At 34.8% G+C, this 11022-nt stretch overlaps 1 pseudogene; it reads right to left on the bottom strand.

Annotated features, from left to right (window-relative positions):
- Positions 1–3942: 3942 nt before the first annotated feature.
- LOC121226792 (uncharacterized) lies at positions 3943–6573 on the bottom strand (annotated as a pseudogene).
- Between the last annotated feature and the right edge of the window lie 4449 nt (positions 6574–11022).

The following is an 11022-nucleotide window of genomic DNA, read 5'->3' as shown; positions in this document are numbered from 1 at the left end:
CATCCTGGATTTTATTTTTAATTCAACTCCCCACCTTGGAAAGGTCAAACAAATTCTTCTTCTTCTTCTTCTTATTATTATTAGCGCTTCTGGTAGTAACTTTATATTTTTCTTAAAGTAGAAAAAAATCCATTGAATTAGGCAGCTTTCCAAGGCACAATAGAGGAGATGGGAGATGGTCAGGAAAATGTGGTGATGTAAGAAAATTGCCACAAGGGGAAAACTGGGTATTTGAGGGACTGTTGATTTTCATAGGGGGAGAGAGATATTGATAATCATAATAATGGAAGGGTATGGTGATGGTGTGGGTGGTGGTTCTTAAATAGATGGGCTACCAGCCTCTCTCCCTCTTTATGACTTTTTTCTGTAGTGTATCTAATTATGTAAGAAAGTCCCCAGGGGAGGGGAGGGGAGCCAAGCCCAAGCAAAGTTTTATGCTCTCTACTATGTAATTTGCAGAAATCAGAATCTGAAAAGCTCTTTAGAAATACAATGGCATGTTTCATCCCACAAAGGATGAAGTCATCCTGAATACTGATGATGGTGATTGCTGATTCTATTATTCATAAGGAAATCCCCGATTAACTTAATTCTAACCAAAAGAAAACCAACATAAATATAAGATAAACAAAGTGGTGCCTGACTAGATAATGCAAAGATTGAACTAGTTGCAGGAACTTTGAATTTCCTTTGGGAAGCGGTTTACTATTAACGAATTTTCAACTTCACAAATCACAGACTATTTCAATGTGCAGCAATAAACCTGCCTGAAGATTTGAAATAATAACATGAATGTAGTAGTAATATACAACTATACTGAATTTATATTACAAAAATTATGAATATATGAAAATATATAATATTTATGACGTAAGAAATACTATAAACATAATACATCTACACAAATTGAGGCTTGCCAATTACGTATCATTCCTGTTACTTGGCAAGTGTTTTAACAATCGGTGCCACAAACAGCCGAGGGAGAAAAGGCCACTACAGCCGAGAAAGGGCCATGGAAGGCCAGCAAACAAAAGGGTTAATCCATTTTTTTGGGCCTGAACTTTTTTTTTTTTGTCAAATTTAATTCTAATTTTGACAATTGTTTCCACATTAAAGCCTGAATTAAATAATTATTTCACATTAGAACCTGAATTTTTTTGTCCAACTTTTTTCGAGGAAATATCAATGACTAACTTGGACAAAAAAAATTTAAATCTCAATGTGAGAATAATTGTCAAGTCCAACGAATAATTTGACAAAAAAAAATTCAGACTCTAATGTAGGAACTATTGTCAAGTTTAAGAATCAACTTGGACAAAAAAAAGTTTAAGTCCTACTATAGGTACATTTGCCAAGTTCAACCCTAAATAATAGATTGACCCCAAACAAAAACAGACAGGGAAAAAAACCAAAAACAAGCATTGTTACTCGGACTCAGATATGAATGTTGAATATGCGTATATCTCTCGTCTTTTTCATGTATTTGGAGGATCTAGAGTTCATATCCCAGATCCATATGCTGGACATGAGTGTTGGACACGTCAGTTCAAGAAAAATGAAAAATCCGAGAAACAAAGGAAACAAGAGAGGGAAACAAGGAAAAGAAGACAAAAAATCCAAAAGCTTCAGACTCTGTAACTGCTTCATCTCAGACAGGCATACCCTGCTATTTGGAGTGTGTAATTTCTCATGAAAAAGAACACCATGAATTAATAAGCTACATTCTCATAACTCTAGCCAGTAGCATGCAATCAAATACCCTGTCCGACAGGGATCGCACTTTATGGACCTTGAACTCCATGCAATCAGATTACAAAGTTTCTTTTCTACCGTTCGTCAAACATTAAAATTTTCAGCCACTGATCATTTATAAGAACCTCCACCAGCTGGATCAGATATAAGGTTATTAAGAAAAGTTTTTTAGCTAACCAGTAAACCTCACAAGCCCAAGCACCTATGCTTTAGGCAACTCAAATACTTGCCCATTGAATCAAACATTTAACGGATGTTCTTAATCAAGCCAATATACTTACCCATTGAATCAAACGTTTAACGGATGTTCTTAATCAAGCCATCGTTCAGGCAGCTCAAAGCAAGCTGATAGAAAAATTTAGTTTTAAATTGAGTAAAAACACTAAGTCCCAACAGTTTAGTGAAACCACTAAAAGTCAACTGACTTTGACATGGGGGCATCCCAGTGATAAAAATCGATATGTGACCCTTGAATGAATGGCTTAGATTAAGCATCCACAGCAGGAGTTAAACAAAGATTTCATGACCGAAGTGCTAAATGAAGCTTGGACCACACATCATTGGGTATGGAATAATGGCTACAGGATTCTAGCTAGAATGCACATGTTTGAAAGACATTCCAGGTTAACTAAGAGATGCTAATAGAGGCAGGTGGATTTGGTGACTAGATAGTGACTAATCAGATCAAGTGTCAATTAATCATCAGGGCCCATATGGATTTGGACAATAGAGTTACCCATCGATCTCCACTGGAAATGGCCTCCAAAGTTTTAGTGGCTCTGCAAGTGGAGGATCACCAGGTATTTGTTATCACTGGCCTCGGGGTGGTGGCTAATCAAGAGGTCCAGCAAGAAAAAAATTCAATCATGCATGACTAAGTACTGTACAAATATAGTAAGAACATGAGAATCTTTGTCCCACTTAGTTTTTCCTCTTATCATAACTTTTGCTTTTGGAGCTAAGTCAACCTTTTCAACTCTCTCAACATCTGCAACAGAAAAACGAGTTAATTTTTTCATACTTAAAGCCCTGAGGAACAAAACCAAATCAAATAGTGTCGAAAGCAACATTGACCAGCATCAAGATATCAAGAGACGACTAGATTTTGTAATAATTGCAAGCTTGAAATTTTAAAAACTTCAAAGGAAAAACAAATCTAAGTTGGAAATTACATATCTTGGAGTTATTAGAACCATCAAAAGGATACCTTTGAAAAAAAGGACTTGTCTAGCACCAAATGTCCATGATCTGCAAAGCAAACTTAAACTTGAAGCCAATAAAATGCCATCCCTAAATCCCCGAGGAAACAGATAACTTTCTAGAAGAATCTCATGAAAGCTTGAGCTGAAGACTTAAAATAAAAAAATCATGTGGCTGGAAGGTTTAAAAGGAAAACAATTCACTAGGTGATAATTGGTGAACAATAGCCCCACCAACAGTATCACTTGACAGAGTACCAGATTTCTTGCACAAGGTACTAAGAACAATTGGTACCTCACGATAATGTTACATCCTATTGTTAGTGCAAGCTTAACTGGAATTTCAACTCTGCACCAAACTCTAATTCTGGAGCCCCACTTCCATTCAGCCGTTTATATTGTGCAAGTCATTTTCAACCCCTCTCCAATCTGTACTCTATGCAGTGTACTTCAACATTTGCTATTGCAAATTTGACAAATATTGTTTTCCACAAGCAAGACTTTCCAGAAAAAAACTAAAAGAAGAGTTCAAGTACCTGTTTAAATCTTAAACTGATTGTACACAGAAAATTTCAGCCCAAAATAGATTCCTAAGAATCCTCGAGAGGCCAGAACAGATCCTCACTTTGGAGAAGCAAAACCTAAATCACCCACATTCCAACAAAAGACAATTTTTTTTTTTGCTACATGCTGCTTTTCACTATAGTAATATACAAACCTTTTTCTCAGGGATGTATGCCAAATGATGCATTTTCTTAGGCTTCCTTTCTTTAATGCTTTAGCTATTTTGAATAAATGCTAAAACCAGAAGGGAAAAAGCAGAATGAAAAAGAAAAAAAGAGCAAAAGCAGCAATCAAATTTTACTTCAAGTAATGCAACTTAAGACTACAACAATCTTTTCTTTCACAGTCAATCATGTTTTGGTTTCTTTAGTGTAAGAGCAGCATATTCAAGATTGGTCTTTAATGCAAAAGTGCTAATCGGGTATCATATGCAAACTGCCTCCATTAAGCATTAAGGTTCTTTTACATTTCTCCAAGCTCAAGCACGTTGAATACTAAACTACAACAAAAACTAACAAACATGAAATGACAAGAAGGAAAGAGCATCACCATTGTCAATGGAGATTCCCATTATATTTGTAGTTTCTAAAGGTCACTTTCTCAATACAGGAAAATTCTCAGGACATGTATCATTCTTGTGATTTCATGCTAACCCAGCTCCACCAAATCTCTAAACTTGTATCTACAATAGGCATGCTGAAGAAGTACTCACATGCATCTCCGATTATGCACTTATCAGCCATCAAGCTGAATTCTTATCAGTATTTCCTTCTTGCTGTGCTTTAGAAGAATCTTCCTTTTTCTCCATGACCTGCTGGATACCTTCTTGATATCCTTCTATGAAACTCTTAAGAGCATCTCTATATGCAGAAGCCCTTGTCATGTATAACCTCTGTAAAGCAGGCCTCAAAGTCTCCATCCCTCCTCTTGCAGCAACCGCTATTAAATCATTTCCATAGACAACATCAAAACAATGTAAAATTCAACAAGATAAACTATAATACCAGGAAAATAAGAGAGCAAAGAGTGAGAGGAGAGAAATTTGGCCTCAAAAATTGTACTTGAAAAGAGAAGCAGTACTACAAAGGTAAATGATGACAGAATAAGTAGAAAATTATCATCAGTTGAAGATTTTCTTTCAAAAATCAATTAAATAAATATATATTAGATGTTCAGAAACAGAATGTTTGCAGATGGCACATTATGCTATCATTCTTAAGAGTGAGCACTTTTATTTACCAAAATGAAGAAAAAAAGGTACCTAGGTTGCATAAGATAACAGTATGATCGTCACGATAATGGCTCTAGACAATGAAACCCAGATAACTAAGACTGCTAGGAGATAAACAGTAATTTAATATCTTCCTTAACAACTGAACCTTGGCCTAGTGAAGAAGGGGTTCACCAAAATATGCCAATGGAAGCGTAAAATATAAGACTTGAACACAGGTGCCAACAACATAATAAAACAAAATGCAGTCACGGATGACTCTGAGCACCAAGGGGAAAAAGAAATCAAAGAATCAATTCCATGCTACCTCCAGACAACTTCTACTAAAAAGGAAGTTGAAATGAAAACCTAACTGAACTCAAGCATTAGGGGACTTTGTTCCTTGACATCCATAAGATGTATCAAGCACAAACCTAACAGTGTATTGCACATATAATATGCCACATATTATGCAAGTCATGCTATACACTTCTTGATTCATTACAGACAACTTATACATCAGAACATTTCAAGAGAAGAAACCACAAAGTAAAGTTCCTCACCAATATCCTCCAAGGCCGAAGGTTCTGTCTCTGTACTCCTACTCTTATCTCCATTGGATTTACCTTCTGTCCATCATCCTTCTTATAATCGTTTGGTCTAAGATCAGGACCAATATCCCTTACCCAGCTTGCAGCATAGAGCCTAGAAGCCTCCTTCAACACCTAAGAACGATGACAGGTTTTTATTACTTATATACTAAAATAAATGCCTCTTATTCCCTAATACATAGGCAAATAATAGGTTCTTGAGCATCATTTGACATTCAAGTGGTTAAGTTAACCATCAAGTAAGCAGAACAGTACATAAAAGTCATTTGATCATTTCAATATCCCAATGATCTAATTTCCACCCTGATCACCAGCTATAGCATTTGTGAGATTTCAAATTTTCATTATGCTTCTTTAAAATTTGTCAAATGGAACAAAGCAAAAAATATATTATAAAAGGAAGTGGCAAAATCATCATATTTGAGAAGAAATTGCTAATAGTTCAAACGTTAAAGTACTTCCAAACATACGTTCTTGATTTTAAGTAAAAACCATGCATTTTTTTTTCCAAAAAAGGCTTCAGAATTCAAAATGTTTTTGCTTACAGCAATAGCAACGATGCAGAAAAAAAAAGGGGGGTTAATTTACAAACCAAGCTCACTATTTTACTATGATGGAGAAATGATAGAGCCATGCTCTTTAAACTGGCAGTAATATCTAAACGACAATCCAGTACTAATATAGCTTCTCCATCACATAAACCATCAAAAAATACAATTATATGGAAGGGGGAAAACCCAGAATCTAACAGCATTCATCATTAAAACCCAGAAATCGATAAGCAAACAGAACTCTTACTGCGGAAGAGAAAGTGGAAAAGAAAAGTACCAAGAAGCGCTCGTGCCAAGTCAATTTGCGGCGCTTTTTGATGTGGGGAGGATCAGGCAATGAAGAAGGGAAAGCTATTTCTTTGAGATCGTATCGGACGTAGTCATACAGCTTCCTGCACACTACTTTTACCTTCATTTAGGTTGATATAAGAGATAACCAATTTGATTAAGCTAATGAATTATCTTTGTTCTTCCACGGTCTAACTATTCAGGGGAAGCAGGCTATTAACAGGGTTCGGCGGTACTGAGGCCTGAGGGCTTTTAATTTATTTGATTTTTTTTTAACCCCTTTTCAAGGTTTTCAGGAGCTAACTCGGATTTGGGAAGGTAAGCTGTTCGGTGTTGAGCGTACATGGGAGTACTATGTTGGTGCTAGCCATTTACGTGCTAATGAATCGAGATTAAACCAAATAACTAATGTTTTTTTCTGTGTGTGATTAATGATTTTTTTTTTTGGTTGGTGGGTTTCGTACATAGATAATAAAAAATTTAATAACAAAAATGGGTATGTTGTATATTATTTATGTAAATGGTATGATTTTTATAATAAATTTAGGTGTTGTGTGTTAGGCGGCATCAATTTGAAAAGTAATTCATATCACTCAATCATTTTAGGTGAAATTTTTTTTGGTAAGTGGTGCTGTCAAATACAAATTTTTTTAAATATTGTATAAATATAGTAGGAATAAAAAAAATTATTATTTAAAATGGTGTTGTCTAACACATTAGCAACACAAATTCAAATTATATCTTTTTTGTAATCCTATGATATTTGTTTAATATTTAAAGAAAAACTGTATATTTTATGTTGCTTGACAATATGACAACACAACTTAAGAAAAGTATTATTTTTCATCTAAAATTGGGTGACGATACCTAAATTTATGATAGAAAACATATCATTTACCTAAATAATTTACAAAATCTCTCATTTTTATAATTTATTATTATTATTATTATTATTCATATAAAAAACCTGGTTTATTTGTTTGGTTTTTAATTTGTTTATATTCTTTTATTAAAAATTTTAAAAATATGTTTACGCATAATTGAGTTTAATATGGAAATATTAAGAATATATAATAAAACATTTTCCTCTATAACTATTATTAAAATTTTGTACATATTTGAATTTTAAATAATTCGTTAATTCTTTTATTAAATCAAACAATGTTTTTGTTGAATTTTTCCATAAATTTTTGTTGTTAAGGATTTGAAAACGAAGACCATCCTTTAGGAAGGACTGAATAGAGACGGTGTGTATGTTTTAACAATTATCGCCTCCTTATCATCCTCTTCTATTTGCCCATCCTTCAAGATAAATAATTCTACCATTTGGTATGTGTGTCTTGGGCATGCTTCTACTGCTATTGTTAGGAGTATTGTTTCTTGGCATGATATAGTTCAGTTACATTTTAGTTTATGCAGTAAGCAAAATTCATAAAAGAAATTTCAATTATCGAATTAGTGATTTGTAACGCTCCTAAAACCACTGCAGTATAAAAGTGAAACTAAGTCTAGAACATGCATAATAGATTTATGGGGTGAAAGACTGTTGGACATTGGAGAAAGTTGAAATACATGGTTTATTGTGAGATATTAATTGAGGATATTGAATCGTAAAGATATGAAAGTAAAGGATCAAATAATAGATATTCAAAAGTTGAGAGGTTAAATTAGAAAGTGGAAAAGTTAAAATACTGAAGTTAAAATTATACCAAAAGTGAGAAAAGACTCAAACGTAAATATCAAAGATTCTTAGGGGCAAAATGATCATATTTCAAGTGAGGATATTTTGGCAAAATTATCGAAATGCCCTTAGGCATATGTATTGAATTTGAGACATTAGATTTACTTGAAGAAGATGAAATTAATATGGGTCATTGGATTAAGGATAATTGTATGTATTATATTTATTAAATCGTAAAATTTTGGCAACATATTAACCATTGGATCTTGATGAAAAGTGAGATGAAATTAAGATAGTTAGTTAAAATTATTAAATTGGATATTATTATTATTATTATTATCAGCAATGATGGTCTTCATTGTAATGCGATTTTTTAACATTTTAGCAAATACATAATTATATTTTTTAAAATTAAATCCGATGTGTTAATGTTTTCGTAAATTTCACTTGTTAATTGAAAATTTTTTCGATTTCCCAATAAAAAATCTCATGGTGAATTTCAAGCATTAACCTCATATATAAGATGTAATGGAAATGTTTGTTATCCACATACCCTTGAACAAAATGGTTGTGTTGAGTGCAAACATTGCCATATTACTGATGTTGTTCCAATAAGGTCGGAAGCGTGTAAATTATTGTACTAAAAAATCACACAAAGTTCAATTCCCAGGAAAGAGAGGTGGATCACATGGATCTCTTAAATACCAAGTCTTTCCTTAGACAGAATATCCCTTCTATAGTAATTTAATAGCACAATTAAATACTACTATTATACCCTCAAATATTGAAAGAAAAATAGGACAAGAAAGAACACAAGAGTTTTAACGAGGTTCGGTAAATTATACCTACGTCCTCGGGCACTAACACCAGATGATAACTTTACTATCTTCAAAGTATTACAAACAAATAGAATTCCTTAAGAATTCTCAAATGGGAGAAGAGAGAAAACTAAGAGAGAAAGATTGGTTGGGATGGTGTAAATGAGAAATGGTTAGGCCTATTTATAGTTGAGGTTCAGGGACTAACTTGCAAATGGCCTAAAAAATTAGGGACCAAATTGCAATTATCCCATTCAACTTTAAACAACTTGCCTACCATTTTTTTTCTTTCGGTGCCACTTGCACCTCCCATTTTTTTGACTTTTCAACACCCCTTTTAATTTGTCTTTTCAACAATCTCCACCTTGAAGATTTGATTAGGATAATCACATCTTCACATACTTCCTTCAACTCCCCAAATTCGATAAAGCTATCTTTTGTAGTGCCTCCAAATGCGCTCTCGAGCGCCATACACCTAAAGGTGCTCAAATTCTCAGGATGTTAATCAAGTTCAAACAATGATTAAACTTGATTGTTGTTACCACCTTGGTCATCATATCTGCGGGATTATCTGCTGTCGGAATCTTCTGAAGTAGAATTTTTCCTTTTTCAAAGACTTCCCGCACAAAGTGATATCTTACGTCGATATGCTTGGTTCTTGAATGATAGACTTGATTTTTCGCTAAATGAATAGCGCTCTGACTGTCACAATATAAACTTATGTGACTTTGAACAACTTCTAAGTCTTTCAACAATCCATTAAGCCAAATAGCCTCCTTAACAGCTTCTGTAACTGCCATATATTCTGCCTCTGTAGTAGACACAGCTACTGTAGACTGTAAGGTAGACTTCCAACTCACTAGGGCTTTCGCAAGAGTAAACAGATACCCCGTAGTTGAACGACGTTTATCTAAATCACCAGCAAAGTCGGAATCAACATATCCAACTACAAACTGACCAAGTGCTTCATCCTGTTCAAAAATTAAACCAATATCTACGGTTTTTCGAAGATACCGTAGAATCCATTTCACAGCTTGCCAATGTCCTTTTCCAGGATCATGCATATACCTGCTTACAACTCCAACAGCTTGTGAAATGTCAGGCCTCGTACATACCATCACATACATCAAACTCCCAACTGCATTAGCATATGGGACTTTCGCCATATATTCTCTTTCATCTTCAGTCTTCGGAGATAATTGAGCACTAAGTTTCAAATGAGAAGCAAGTGGGGTACTTACATGTTTTGTGTTTTCATTTACACCAAAACATTGTAATACCTTTTTCAGATATTGCTTCTGATTTAAACAGAGCTTGCCTCTCGGTCTATCTCTACTTATCTCCATGCCGAGAATCTTCTTGGCCTCACCTAGATCTTTCATCTCGAACTCTTGATTCAACTGAGCCTTCAGCTTATCTATCTCATTTTGGCTCTTCGAAGCGATTAACATATCATCAACATACAAGAGTAGATAAATGAAAGATCCGTCATGCAGTTTCTGCAAATATACACAATTGTCATATTTGCTTCTTGTGTACTTCTGCCTTCTCATAAAGCTATCAAATCGCTTGTACCACTGCCTCGGGGATTGCTTCAATGCATATAGCGATTTGTTCAACTTACAAACCCAATTTCTACCACCAGCATCTGTGTATCATTCGGGCTGAGTCATATAGATCTCCTCTTCTAACTCACCATGCAAGAAAGCCGTCTTAACATCAAGTTGAGCTAGTTCCAAATTTAACTGTGCTACCAAGGCCAACAAAATTCTAATGGAGGAATGCTTCACAACAGGGGAAAATACATCATTGTAGTCAATTCCCTCCTTCTGAGCGTAGCCTTTAGCTACCAATCTTGCCTTGTAGCGAATATCCTTCTTGCTAGGAGATCCATCTTTCTTTGCGAATACCCACTTGCATCCGATTGCCCTTTTACCTTTCGGTAATTGTGCCAATTCCCAAGTATTGTTCTTCAGGAGAGACTGCATTTCTTCATCCATGGCGCTTTTCCATTTATCACTTTCTAAGCTTTGCATTGCTTCTTGATAAGTGATAGGAATATCATCAACAACGGGAAGAGCGTAGGCCACCATATCAGTAAATCGAGCAGGTTTACGAATTTCTCTCCGTGACCTTGCAACTGCAACTGGTTCTGGTGTACTTAGTGGTTCTTGGGTCAGAACCTCTTCAACCTCTAATTCCTTCATTGTGGCTGGAGAATTAGACTTATTAACTGGGCAAATCCCCATCTACTCAAACTCCACATGTTTTGGAGTACACTCCACCTGCTGTGGAGTATTGCTCGTCTGAATATCTTTATCTGCTACCTTTTTCAATGTGGCAGATTC

Source organism: Gossypium hirsutum, unplaced genomic scaffold (assembly GCF_007990345.1).
Source record: "Gossypium hirsutum isolate 1008001.06 unplaced genomic scaffold, Gossypium_hirsutum_v2.1 scaffold_436, whole genome shotgun sequence".
Taxonomy (NCBI): Eukaryota; Viridiplantae; Streptophyta; class Magnoliopsida; order Malvales; family Malvaceae; genus Gossypium; species Gossypium hirsutum.
This window is presented reverse-complemented; position numbering and strand designations above follow the sequence as displayed.